Below are 11,635 nucleotides of genomic sequence, written 5' to 3'. Positions count from 1 at the left end.
CAGCGCCACCCAGCAAGGCAGTGCTCGAGTTCACATTAAGACTTCCTCACAATAGCTGGGTAGAACAGAAGCCTGAAGTAGCAGTAATCTTACCTTGAGTACACAAGATCCAAGGAGAGAAGATCACTGGCTCAAAACAGTACAGGACTGAGAAAGTGCTCTGATCTGCAGCTGGTAGCATGCACTTGGCTTTTATGTGCAGGTGGGAGGAGCTGCTCCCTACGGTAGGTGGGCAGTGAAGATAACAGGCAGACAGCCTTCAGGAGGCATTGCAGAGGTTTTTGCTCTTTGGGGACAGAGAGAGGGAGGAAAAGCAAGCTGGATGGCATATACATGAAAAATAGTGTTGGATTTATTTGTTGGAGGGTTTTTTTGTTATGGTTTGGTTTTTTGTTTGTTTTTCTGTAAATCTGTAGTTAACTGAAGACTTTCTACTGTATTTCTTTTTCTAAATCTGAATCTCTATTATTCCAGTTGCAGTTACATTACTACTAGTTCTCAATCTGTTGGAAGGATTTTTGTGGCAGTGAGATACTAATGCAAAATCTTTATCAGAAAGGTCAGTGTTTCCCTTTCTGAAAAGATATAGCTATGAAGAATCAGCCCCTTGATCTTTGAAGTTGTCTGTTTTCTCAAGGATTGAACTTCCTTTATATTCCAAACATCTGCTACATCTCAGCTCTGGAACCCTCCTAAGTTTCTGTTTTGCTGAGCTGCACAGCTTTTTCTTGAGGCAGCTGTAACGCGTTCCATCTACATACTGACTTTGTAGCAGTTTAGTTTAGAGCAGTTTTATTGTTCGCTGTGTCTGAGTTCTAAACAATTTTACCAACTGGTATTCTCAAAAGGCAAATGTAGCCAAAAAGACAAACCAGTAGGAATATGCATTCCTGGTGGTTTCTGTGTAAAATCATTCATTGTTCATTTTAACTCATTCATTGCTTTCCACTCAGAAGAGTGGATGGCACAGATTGCAGACACTGGCTCCTGCAGATGAAACAGTTGTACCCATCTAAAATACACTAATTCTCTATTTATGTATCTTCGTGCATGAGGCATCTGAGTCTGTATTATTTTCCATAATACACAAGTAAAACCTGTGTCATACTGGAACATGTAATAGGTTGAGAAAGCTGGAAAGATAGAACAGCAAGGGGAGAACAGTAGTGTGCAACTAAGGGAAAGTCTAGAGGTCCATCGTGACTTAAAATCTGACAAAGCGCAGGTAGAAAAATGAATCAGTTCTTAGTTATAGAGTTGAGATGAGTTTGTAGCAGAGCTTATGGAGATGAGAGATGATATCTCTGACTTCTTTTGCAAAAGGGCCAAACTGATCACTGGTTAAGGAGTTATAAGATTTTTTTTAAAAAAGCAGTACTGAGTGAATTGATCAGAATAAAGTGAGTTGCATACAACTTTATTTAGTCTTGTCTTTTTACAAAAAGGCTTAAAAATCAAGCACCCGTCAACTTGGATGACGGTGTTATGTGGCAAAAGAAGTTGCATAACCCTGGTGATGGAGCCTCTGGGATTTGGAACTGTCAAACTGAAAAGGACTGGTTTAATTGCTAATATTTCTCACAGGTATTGATTTGCTGTTAGCTAGGGCATTTTATACATTATTGCAACTAATTGGGAAAAGAATTCATGTTATTTTGTTATTTCTGCAGCATTTGAAGTATTTTTACAGTTCTTAATAAGAAATTAGTTTCTGCTGTGAAGGGATTACAGCATGCTTTGAGGAAGACTACACAAAGTAATTATAACATGGGATTAGAGAAAGAAAGGGTACAATTTACTCCAATAAGCTTATGTAGTTAGTTCAGTTATGGCACTTGGTAGTGGTTCAAGCAACTAAGTGATATGCATGAAGTGGAATTCTACTCAGCTAGCATCTAAATAATCTGATGATTTTGTACTTAGACAAATCTAGGCTGAGATTTTCAGAAGTTAGAGTGTAAATAGGTACCCTCATACTTTGATGATTAAAGTGCTCTGCTCTCTCAAAATTGCTGAGCTTTTTGTAGGTCCCTTCTAAAATCAGTGGATATTTCTATAAACTCAATACCTTCAGGAGGTGAAGTTCTGGTTTTTTATCATCTTGGGAATGAAAGTTTGAATGTAAAGGACTAGCTGTATCTTGGTATATTTTTCGTTTGTTTTTTAAACTCCTGACCATAAGCTTCAGGTGCTAAGCACCACTTCAGTTCTCAGAACTGAGTCAATACTCCTCCCTGCGCTGTGGGTCTTATGCACTGATTACATGTCCCACAGTACTGCAGACTCAAGGATAGCCTTACCTTTTTATACTTCTAGAAGAGAATAATTAAAGTTTTTCTTTAGTTCCTTCCTTTGGGGAATCCTAAAGCACTTTACAACTGTTAAATACCAACATATAACATGGATAAAAAGTATTAGACCTATATTAATGATTATTAAAGCGCCATCATGATGAAATTATATGGAAGATTATCTGATGAGGTTACAACATTATGCAGAGACTTCATAGAATTATTAATTCTCTGGATTGGAAGGGACTCACAAGAATCACCAAATACCAACTCCTGTCTCTGCATAGGGCACTACAAGAATCACATCCTGTGCCCAAGAGCCTTGTTCAACACTTTCTGAACTCTGCCAGGCTTGGTGCTGTGACTGCCTCTCTGGGGAGCCTGTTCCAGTGCCCAGCCACCCTCTGGGTGAAGAACCTGTTCCTAATAGCCAACCTAAACCGCCCCTGACAAAACTTCAGGCCATTCCCTTGAGTCCTGTCCATGGACACCACAGAGAAGAGACTGGTTCCTTCCCCTGCATATCCATTTGTTGGAAAACTCCCCTCAGTCTTCTCCAGGCTGAACAGACCAAGTGACCTCAGCCACTCCTCATATGACTTCCCCTCAAGGCCCTTCACTGTCTTCATTAACCTCCCCTGGAAGCTCTCTCACAGGTTCATATCCTTCTTACATTGTGGCACCCAGAACTGCCCCCAGCACTGAAGGCAAAGCTGCCCCAGCTCAGAGCAGATCAGGACAATCCCCTCCCCTGCCTGGCTGAGATGCTCGGCCTGATGCCCTCCAGGACAGGGCTGGCCCTCCTGGCTGCCAGGGCACTGCTAACTCAGATTTCAACTTTCCATTGACCAGGACCCCCAGGTCCCCTTCCACAGGACTGCTTGCCAGCCTCTTGTTCCCCAATCTGTAAACACACCCATGGCTGCCCTGTCCCAAGACCCATGGATTTCTGGTCACTGCAACACTTATCTTCCCTAATGAGACTTTTAATAGATGAAAGTTTACCAAAATATCTGTGGGAAACTTGAATTAGATCCTCATACAATCAACTGGATTTCAGGGCACACTGCCAGGCTGGACAGTAAATTCAATGTGGACACATGGCAGGAAAGGTTGTCATGTTCCTATGACCAGGAGTGATGTCCAAACTTGCAGTTTCCATCTGTCTTTTAAAAATAAAGCTACTTTTTCAATAAGACCCTCCAGTGCTCTAGCCCGCTTACTCCATTCTTGCCTCAAAATATCTAGATTGGTTTGCTATGAACTTGAAAGAATTGTTTGAGGCAGCCTGTCCGTTCCAAAATCTGTATCAGGTACTTGCTTTACTTGAGGGTAGGTCTATACACATAGTGCAGAACAGAACTGCTAGTAACAGAATCAATTTAATGAAGTACTCAAACTTGGATAGATGGTTCATAGCACTTTTGAGAATGGTGCACATTTTCTTTTCAATGAGTCTTCTGTCAATTTGTTTAGTAGTAGAGTCTTCTATTAAATTAAATTAGTTCTGGCATACAAAGTGTATGGCAAAGAGCAGTCACTAACAGAGGTAGCATCATCCTTAAGAGACAGGTGAAAACTATAGCTGCACAAGTGGCATGCATTTCACTCTAGGTCTTTTAAAAGGAGATAAACCAAAATTCCTACATTTGTTCCATAAAGGAATTGATTACCCCCAGTTTGCCCTGAATGTGACAGAGCTAAAATAATGTGACCTAAAGTATTGGTAGTGGAAAGAATAACCATGGATAGATTGGGAGGTTGAACCTCTGGAGATAAATGACTGTTTATGTAGCATCACAGGAGTAGCTCGGGTAGGTGGCTACTTGCTGTTTGGCAATATTATCAAAGGAGGGGAGTCCCCAGACAGCTGGATAGCATGGTGATGGCAGAAGATTAACTATCAAGGTAAAGATGTCAATGTTGTTTTTAAACACAACACAAAAAGTATGAGAAGGAGGCCTCCTAACATAAAGTGGGATAACACAGGCAATAGCAGCCTTGTGAGGTAAAAGTTAACACTTCCAAATTTCAGCTATAAATGTAAAAAATTCACGATTCAGGAAAGAGGAAAACATTTCAGGGTTTTGTTTTGGTGGTTGTTAATATAAAAATATGCTGAACAACCTACAGGTAAATTTCTGTTACCCCATGCAACCCTCAAGTAAATATATTCTTCTTTTCATCTTATTTGACTGTAGGACTGTAGGATCACAGACACCAACAATATCTCCATTTCACCAGTGGTATATTTTATTAACCTGTGGTTTCAGGCAACATTCTGTCTTCTGTCATGCTTCCCATAATTGTAAGTTTTATTCAAAGTCTTTCCAGCAAGTTTGCCTTTTAAAGAATTAGATGTGAAAGTATTGCAGTTTTTATAGAGTATTGTTGGCTGGTGGTTTTTTTTTTTTAATAGTAGATTCATAAACTTAGAGGGGAGAGTAATGGGAGAGAGTGAAAAGTTTTCAAAGTTTTCTCTGCATGATACTGAGAATCTGTCTGATATTGCCTTTCACATTTGTATCTGTAGATTAGTGCCAGTGGGATGGTGTGGCTACAAAACTACTGCATGCCATCCCGTGTAGGATACAAAATCAGGATACATTTTGAAAATGCAGATCTTGCATTGTAGATGAGCATACAATGGTGGCCTTACTGCGTGTGGAGGAAGCACATGTCTAGCTCAAACAATGTTTACTACAGCATTACAAGGTTGATTCTTTAGCACGTCACCTGATAGAGGCTGAATTGAAAAAAGAAAAAGAATTGAAACAGACTGTACTGTAGCTTTAACTAATGCCATTTTGTATGTCTTGACTGTGCTGATTCTGTTACACCCACCAGTGAAAAGGGAATACAGTCCAAAGCTGTTAGTATCAATTCAGTCAATCCAGTCTACAAATGCATAATTTATCTCCTATATTTACTGAATTCCTTTATCTGTGTGTCAGCTCTGGAATTTCCCCTGAGATTCTCTAGCTGATGTTGATGCTTGCCATACTAAAATGGAAAAAAAAAAGATAATCCATTTTTTTAATGGAGCAAGTCTTTGCAGTGTTAACTTAAAGATTGACAGTTTTTCTCGAAGGTGAGCATACAGGATTAGCACAGTTGAAAATATAAAATCTGTGAGCACACTGACTGGGGAAGGAATTCTGCTAAAACTGGGAGAGTCTTGCTAGACAGCAAACTGAATGTGAGCCAGTAGTAGTTCGTGGCAGCAAATAAGGACATTATCTTGGACTGTAATCATACAAAGTAGAGCCAGTAGCTTGGGAAAGTGATTATCTCCCTCTACTCAGCACTTACTAGGCCATATTTAGAAGATCATGTCCAGTGTCGAGTCTCCTGGTGCAAGAAAGATGCCAGTGAAATGCATCAGGGTAAGTGGGGGCCACTTCTATCTGGGGCTGCTGCCCCTGCCCTTGGAGGTCAGGCTGCAGGAGTGGGGCTTGTCCAGCCTGGCCCCAACAGTCAGGTTTGGGGTTTGTCAAACAGCTGCCTCCAGTACCTAAGGGGAGGTTATTAAGAAGGTGGAGACAGAGTCCATGGTGATGGAAGGACAACTGACAGCAGGCCTAAGTTGAAAAAAAGGACGTTGTGTCTGGATATAAGGAGAAGCTTCTTCCCTTCTGTAGGGAGTTAGAATCTAAGAAAATAAAGGTATTATAGAAAGTAATCTTATCCCCAAGAAGTTGCAGCTGGGCTAATTATTAAAGATTAGGAGCAGGCCTGACTTTAACAGGCCACAGCTGTAGCCAATAAGAAGAAGAGGGTTATAAAAGAGTGGATTGGCTAGAAAGTAATCTTATCCCCAAGAAGTTGCAGCTGGGCTAATTATTAAAGATTAGGAGCAGGCCTGACTTTAACAGGCCCCAGTTGTAGCCAATAAGAAGAAGAGTGTTATAAAAGAGTGGATTGGCTGGTTGAGGGGGAACTGGAGTTGGTTGGCTGCTATGAGAAGGGAGACTTAGTTCTTGGAGGAGCTGCCTACAAGAAACATCAAGGAGGTATGAAACTCTTGCAATAAGGAGACAACAATATGGAACTTGCAATATAATGATAACACCCTTCAAAAGCAATCAGGCACTAGAACTGGTTTTTGGTGGTGCTATGCAAGCTTCATCCTTGGAGGCTTTCAAGAGCCAAGTGGATAAACATTGAGAAACTTGTTCTGACTTCATGGCTGACCCTTCTTCAAGCAGGAATTGATTCTATTAAAGATCTTCTAATATTCCTAATGATGCTGTATTGCTATGTAATTGTACAAAAATACTGAGTTTCCACTCAGGTGATATTGTACAGGAGTTCAGATTAGATGGGTGTCAGTTCATCGATATTTTAGAGATTGGGACATTGGCCTAGATGATGATCAAATCTGATAAATTGTCCCTGTATTCAAACCTAGTGTTTGTCCATTTCTGAGAAGTAACCAAGATAAAACATGGAAGTCATAACCTTTTAACACATGATTGAGGATTAAATAAAACTTGTGTTCCGTTCCACCAAAATGTGCTTGGTGGCAGTACTATGCGTTCTGTGTGTGTATTTTTAATATTTTATATAAGCTTCCTGAAATTTTATTTAATGAAGCCGAATGGCACACATTTTGTCTGTAAGCTATGTATATTCTTTGAAAACTTTCTGCCAAAAGATTGTGTAGGGTTTAAAAAAATTATTTTAGAAAGATAATTTGTGCTCTGTTTCAAATGAAAGATAATATACTTGGGAAAATAAATTTATGATCAAAGGAAATACTTGGCCCAGTGACACTGAAGTTAAAAAGGGAATGAAACAGAACCTGAATAAAAATGTTCATGTTTTCTAATCCATCTCTACTGCTTGGGTCTTATGCCTTATCTCACAGATATTGCTCACTTCCTAACTACACAATCAATAGTTTTTGAAATAATAGACTAATTGGATATCCTGGTTACATCATTTATGAATTATTGTCCCTTCAGCACAAAAAAAAGGCTGTATAAAGGCGGAAATAAATTTTTCATCTTCATTAATGCCTAATATTATGATAAAACTGCCTAATATTATGATAAAATCCCCAATAGGAATTTGATTCCAAACATCATTACAATTTTTTTTTAGGACTGGGGAAAACATAGTTCTATTGCATATTTACTGCTGGCAAAAATAGGTCTTGTAGCAACATCCCTCATATTCTTCAAATTGCCTAAAATTTTAGTGCTGGGGGACACACAGTATTTTTTTTACTCTGACTCCTGAGAATGTGGTATGAAGGAAGCAGGGCAGCTTCTGCTCTCAGTTGTACTGTGGAAAAATAGGAGCTTGAGCAGAGACATGGTTGGCAGTGCTCACAGATTTTGGTACAGTTGCTTTTCAATTCTTCATCCTATTTCAATCCTTCATCCTATTTCAATCTTCTTACTTTGCTGTAATAGATCAGAGCATGGCCTATGGAGTGTTTAGCAAAGAGCCTGTCAGCTCAATGCCATTTGAAGACCTTACATCAGTCCCATTATTTTTATTATATATTAAGTTGCAGTAAGCTAAGTTGCAAGTTACTGATTTTGGTTCAGTGTTTCCATTGCTCTCTTTTAGTATAGACATTAAACAATGTTAGCCTATTCCCAAGAACCATGGGCTGGCTAAGTTCATGGAAATGAAGGAGCACTGCAGGGTTTTTTTCCCCTATTTTAGTTTTCTTCCTGCCCTCCCCCACCCTCCTATTTTTTTAAGAACAAAGTACTTTAGTGAGTTTCTAAAAGAGCAGTCAATTATGGGAAAAAATCCTCTGAGTTCATCCAAGCAATATGATGAAGAAGACATGAGTTTTCTGCCCAGCTTGTGTCTGATCCTTGAAATCATTGCTACTGGGCAGCAGCTACAGCAAAAGTTCTGGTGTGGATGAAAAGTTTTTCTGACATTGTTAGTGAGCACATAAAACACATAAGTAAATTTCAGCACTCTTCAGACTTTTCAAGTTGTTTGAGTTTTATTATTGAGTAAGAAATTTGCTTGCCACCATGTTCACCAGGAGGAGAGAAGGAATAAAAAAGAAATGCTTAATGACACATCAGCATTTCTGCATGCGTTCCCAAATTAATACTTTGGTCTCTTTTTTTGCCATGGCATTTCATCTGGAAAGAAACCCTCTTTTCTAGTGACCATTCAAAATATTATCTTGAAACATTGAATAGAAAATGGTCATTTCTATGTATTATATTCTGGACAAAGGCCTTTTCCAAACTCTAGAAATTCAGACAACTCTTTAAGTTCATAACAATTTCTTTGATTTTATAAACTTGTTTCATTTTACATAATGGATACATTCTTATCCTTCTCATATAGGTGGAGGAGTTAGATCAGTGATTACTATTTTAATTTAATCTATCCAAAGCTTTAAGTAGCCTTCATTAATGCATTCAGTAATGCTAGACCAATGACAGGAGAGTAACTTCACCACTTACTTAACTTAGACCTTTTGCAACAGGAGAGTAACTTCACCACTTACTTAGACCTTTTGCTTTTAAGATGATACTAGTAAGCTTATTTTTCACTTGTGTTTGTCTCTTTGAGAGACTTCAGTGGCAACCTAGAAACCAACCTACAGAAAGGATTTTCCAGTATTCTTCATCTCCAATCTCCCTTTGGCCAACATATTAGGAGGAATATTGGTAAAAGGAAAGAACATTTCATGTTCTTTCACAGAATTTTTCTCCTAATGCAGGCCAGTTATATTAATGTCAGGGAGGTGAGGCATCCATAATTATCTTTTTAATAACAGTGTGCTTCCACTGCCAGAGAAGGAGAGTAATGTGTCTAGTACAGACCCTACATTCTCCTCTGGGAGATATGTAGATTTATGCTATTCTAACAATGTGGCTCTTTTGCACTAGAATACTTTTAGACTCTTTATCAAACTGCTTATAATCCCATCTCTGTGTCTGAACTCAGTGTTACAAACTTTTAAAAGTATAGAGAACTTGACATTGTTTTATTTCTGTGAGTGCTCTGTTCAAGGTTGTTTATTTTATAAAAGAACAGGAACTCTTCCAGCATCTGTCATTCATGCACTTGCAACAAGAAAAGGCAGGCTGAACTACTGAAGCTTTAATTCTCAGCATACCATGTTATGTGAAAGCCTTTCTACTCCATCCAAATGCAAAGGCCCTTCATATCTTAAAGCATTTATTTCTATTTATGTTGGACTGGATGGAGTGAACAAGTGTTACTTTTTCTCAAACATTTCAATGTTTTTATGTTACTGTTAACTTTTGAATAAGCTCTAAGCCAAAATCGTTTTGTCCCACAGACATCAGATGAAGTTTATGTGAATTGAAGAAGCTTTCTATTTGCATATTTTTGGGTGGGTTTTTTTGTGTTTTGTTCTGATTTTCTAAACCGATGGAGTCAGTTCTCTATAACTCCATTAGGCTTCCCAGCAACAATTCTAGAGTAATTCCTCCCAGAGATGTTCAGAAATGAAGTGGGTGTACACAGTTGAGTATAGAAGGAAGTAGTTTGTTTGGCAAGTCAGCTGCTGCTTGACAACTCTGCATATTCTTAGCATGCAACAAAACTGAGGCAGCTCTGAACAAAGAGCCACTCAGGGAAGAGAAATTTGGTGTAAAATGCTGTCAAATGTGCTGCACCCCTATGTCTGTGCCATGGTTTATCATAGGTTTGCATGATAAAATGTTGTCTAATCAGATATACATTCCAGAGAAACTCTGGGGGTAAGTCCTTGTTCACTTATTGGTTTGGATAGCCAGCAGAAGTCAGAGGAGGATTCTTTCTACTTTTCTGGTGTTGGAGGAGATACCATGACTGCATTCTTTCTCATGCTGTTATGATGAGTAGTTTTGAATGAGGAGGGCATTGTTATATGTACTTTGTTAATGATTTGGAACTATCAGCTGGTTTTCTCCATAATCTTTCTTTAAGAACATTTTCATATTAATTTGTTTGCTTAGTATTATGGAAGAAAGAAAATCACAACATGTACTGAACTCTTCTTCTGTTGACATCTCAGAGGGTAAGGTGCACTGCTAGAAGAATACAGAATCACAGAATGGCTTCCGTTTGAAAAGACCTCTAAGATCATCAAGTCCAACCATTACCCCAGCACTGTCAAGCCCACCACAAAACCGTGTGCCCAGGTGCCACATCTATACATCTTTTAAATACCTCCAGGGATGGCACCTCAGCCTTTTCCCTGGACAGCCCATTCCAGGGCTTTCCAATCCTTTCCATGAGGATTTTTTTTTCCTAATAACCAGTCTAAACACATTTACATCCATTTCCTTTTATCCCATCGCTAGTTATCTGAGGGAAGAAACTGACCCCTACCTCACTACACCCTGTTTTCAGGCAGTTGTAGAGGGTAATAAGGTGCCCACCTGAGCCTCCTTTTCTGCAGGCTAAACACCCCCAGCTCCCTCAGCCACTCCTCATAGGACTTGTGCTCCAGACCCTTCTTTAGTTTCATTGCCCTTCTCTGGACAGGCTTCAGCACCTCGATTTCTTTCCTAAATTTAGGGACCTGGAACTGGACACAGGACTCAACGCAGCCTCACCAGTGCTGAGTACAGAGGCACAATCCCTGCCCTGGTCCTGCTGGCCACACTATTGCTGGTACAGGTCAGGATCCACTGGCCTTCATGGCCACCTGGACACACTGCTGGCTCATGTTCAGCTGCTGTCACCAGCACCCACAGGTCCTTTTCTGCCAGGCAGCTTTCCAGCCACTCTTCCCTCACCCTGCGGTGCTGCCTGGGGTTGTTGTGACCCCAGTGCAGGACCTGGCACTCAGTGGACCTTATTGAACCCCATGCAACTGCCCTCAGCCATCAATCCAACCTGTCCAAACCCCTCTGCAGAGCATTCTTATCCTCCAGTAGATCAACACTCACCAACTTGTTGTCTGTGAACTGACTGAGGGTGCACTTCTTTGTATTTTGAAATCCCAGTCATGTTGCCTAAAACAAATTAAATTTTTTAGTATTTCTTTAATTATGGTAAACAAATCAAACTGGGATGAAGTTGCAGATAGCTTGAAGGCTGTGTAATGCACTCTTTTTCATGAAATCTAGATTTGTCCATTTGCCTAAGACTGTTTTAAAGTTTTTTACCACTTTTTGTCTTACAATCTACTCTGATTCTTACCTTCAAACTCACTTCCTCTGCCTAGCAAAAAACATTTTATTTTTTTCTTCCCTCTATATTGTTGGTGGTGAAGTTGTACAATAATAGCAAATGCCACAGTGTGGTAACAGCAAAAAGTGATTTCATTTATTTTTTCATGGTATTCAGTTTGTGAGGACCAGTTTCCATCAGGCATTTCCAAACTGTGTCTCTGTAGG

The 11,635-nt window shown here is 39.6% G+C and overlaps 1 protein-coding gene across 1 annotated transcript in view; it reads right to left on the bottom strand.

Annotated features, from left to right (window-relative positions):
* The window catches only part of COL8A1 (collagen type VIII alpha 1 chain), an 87,199-nt gene extending 87,004 nt beyond the window's left edge, over nucleotides 1-195 (bottom strand). Inside the window, exon 1 of the mRNA XM_005420622.3 lies at nucleotides 94-195. The gene's annotated coding sequence lies outside the window, so the exon portion shown is untranslated. The remainder of the gene's footprint in view (nucleotides 1-93) is intronic.
* Nucleotides 196-11,635: the final 11,440 nt, after the last annotated feature.

The sequence above is a fragment of the Geospiza fortis genome, unplaced genomic scaffold (genome assembly GCF_000277835.1).
Source record: "Geospiza fortis unplaced genomic scaffold, GeoFor_1.0 scaffold1, whole genome shotgun sequence".
Taxonomy (NCBI): Eukaryota; Metazoa; Chordata; class Aves; order Passeriformes; family Thraupidae; genus Geospiza; species Geospiza fortis.
This window is presented reverse-complemented; position numbering and strand designations above follow the sequence as displayed.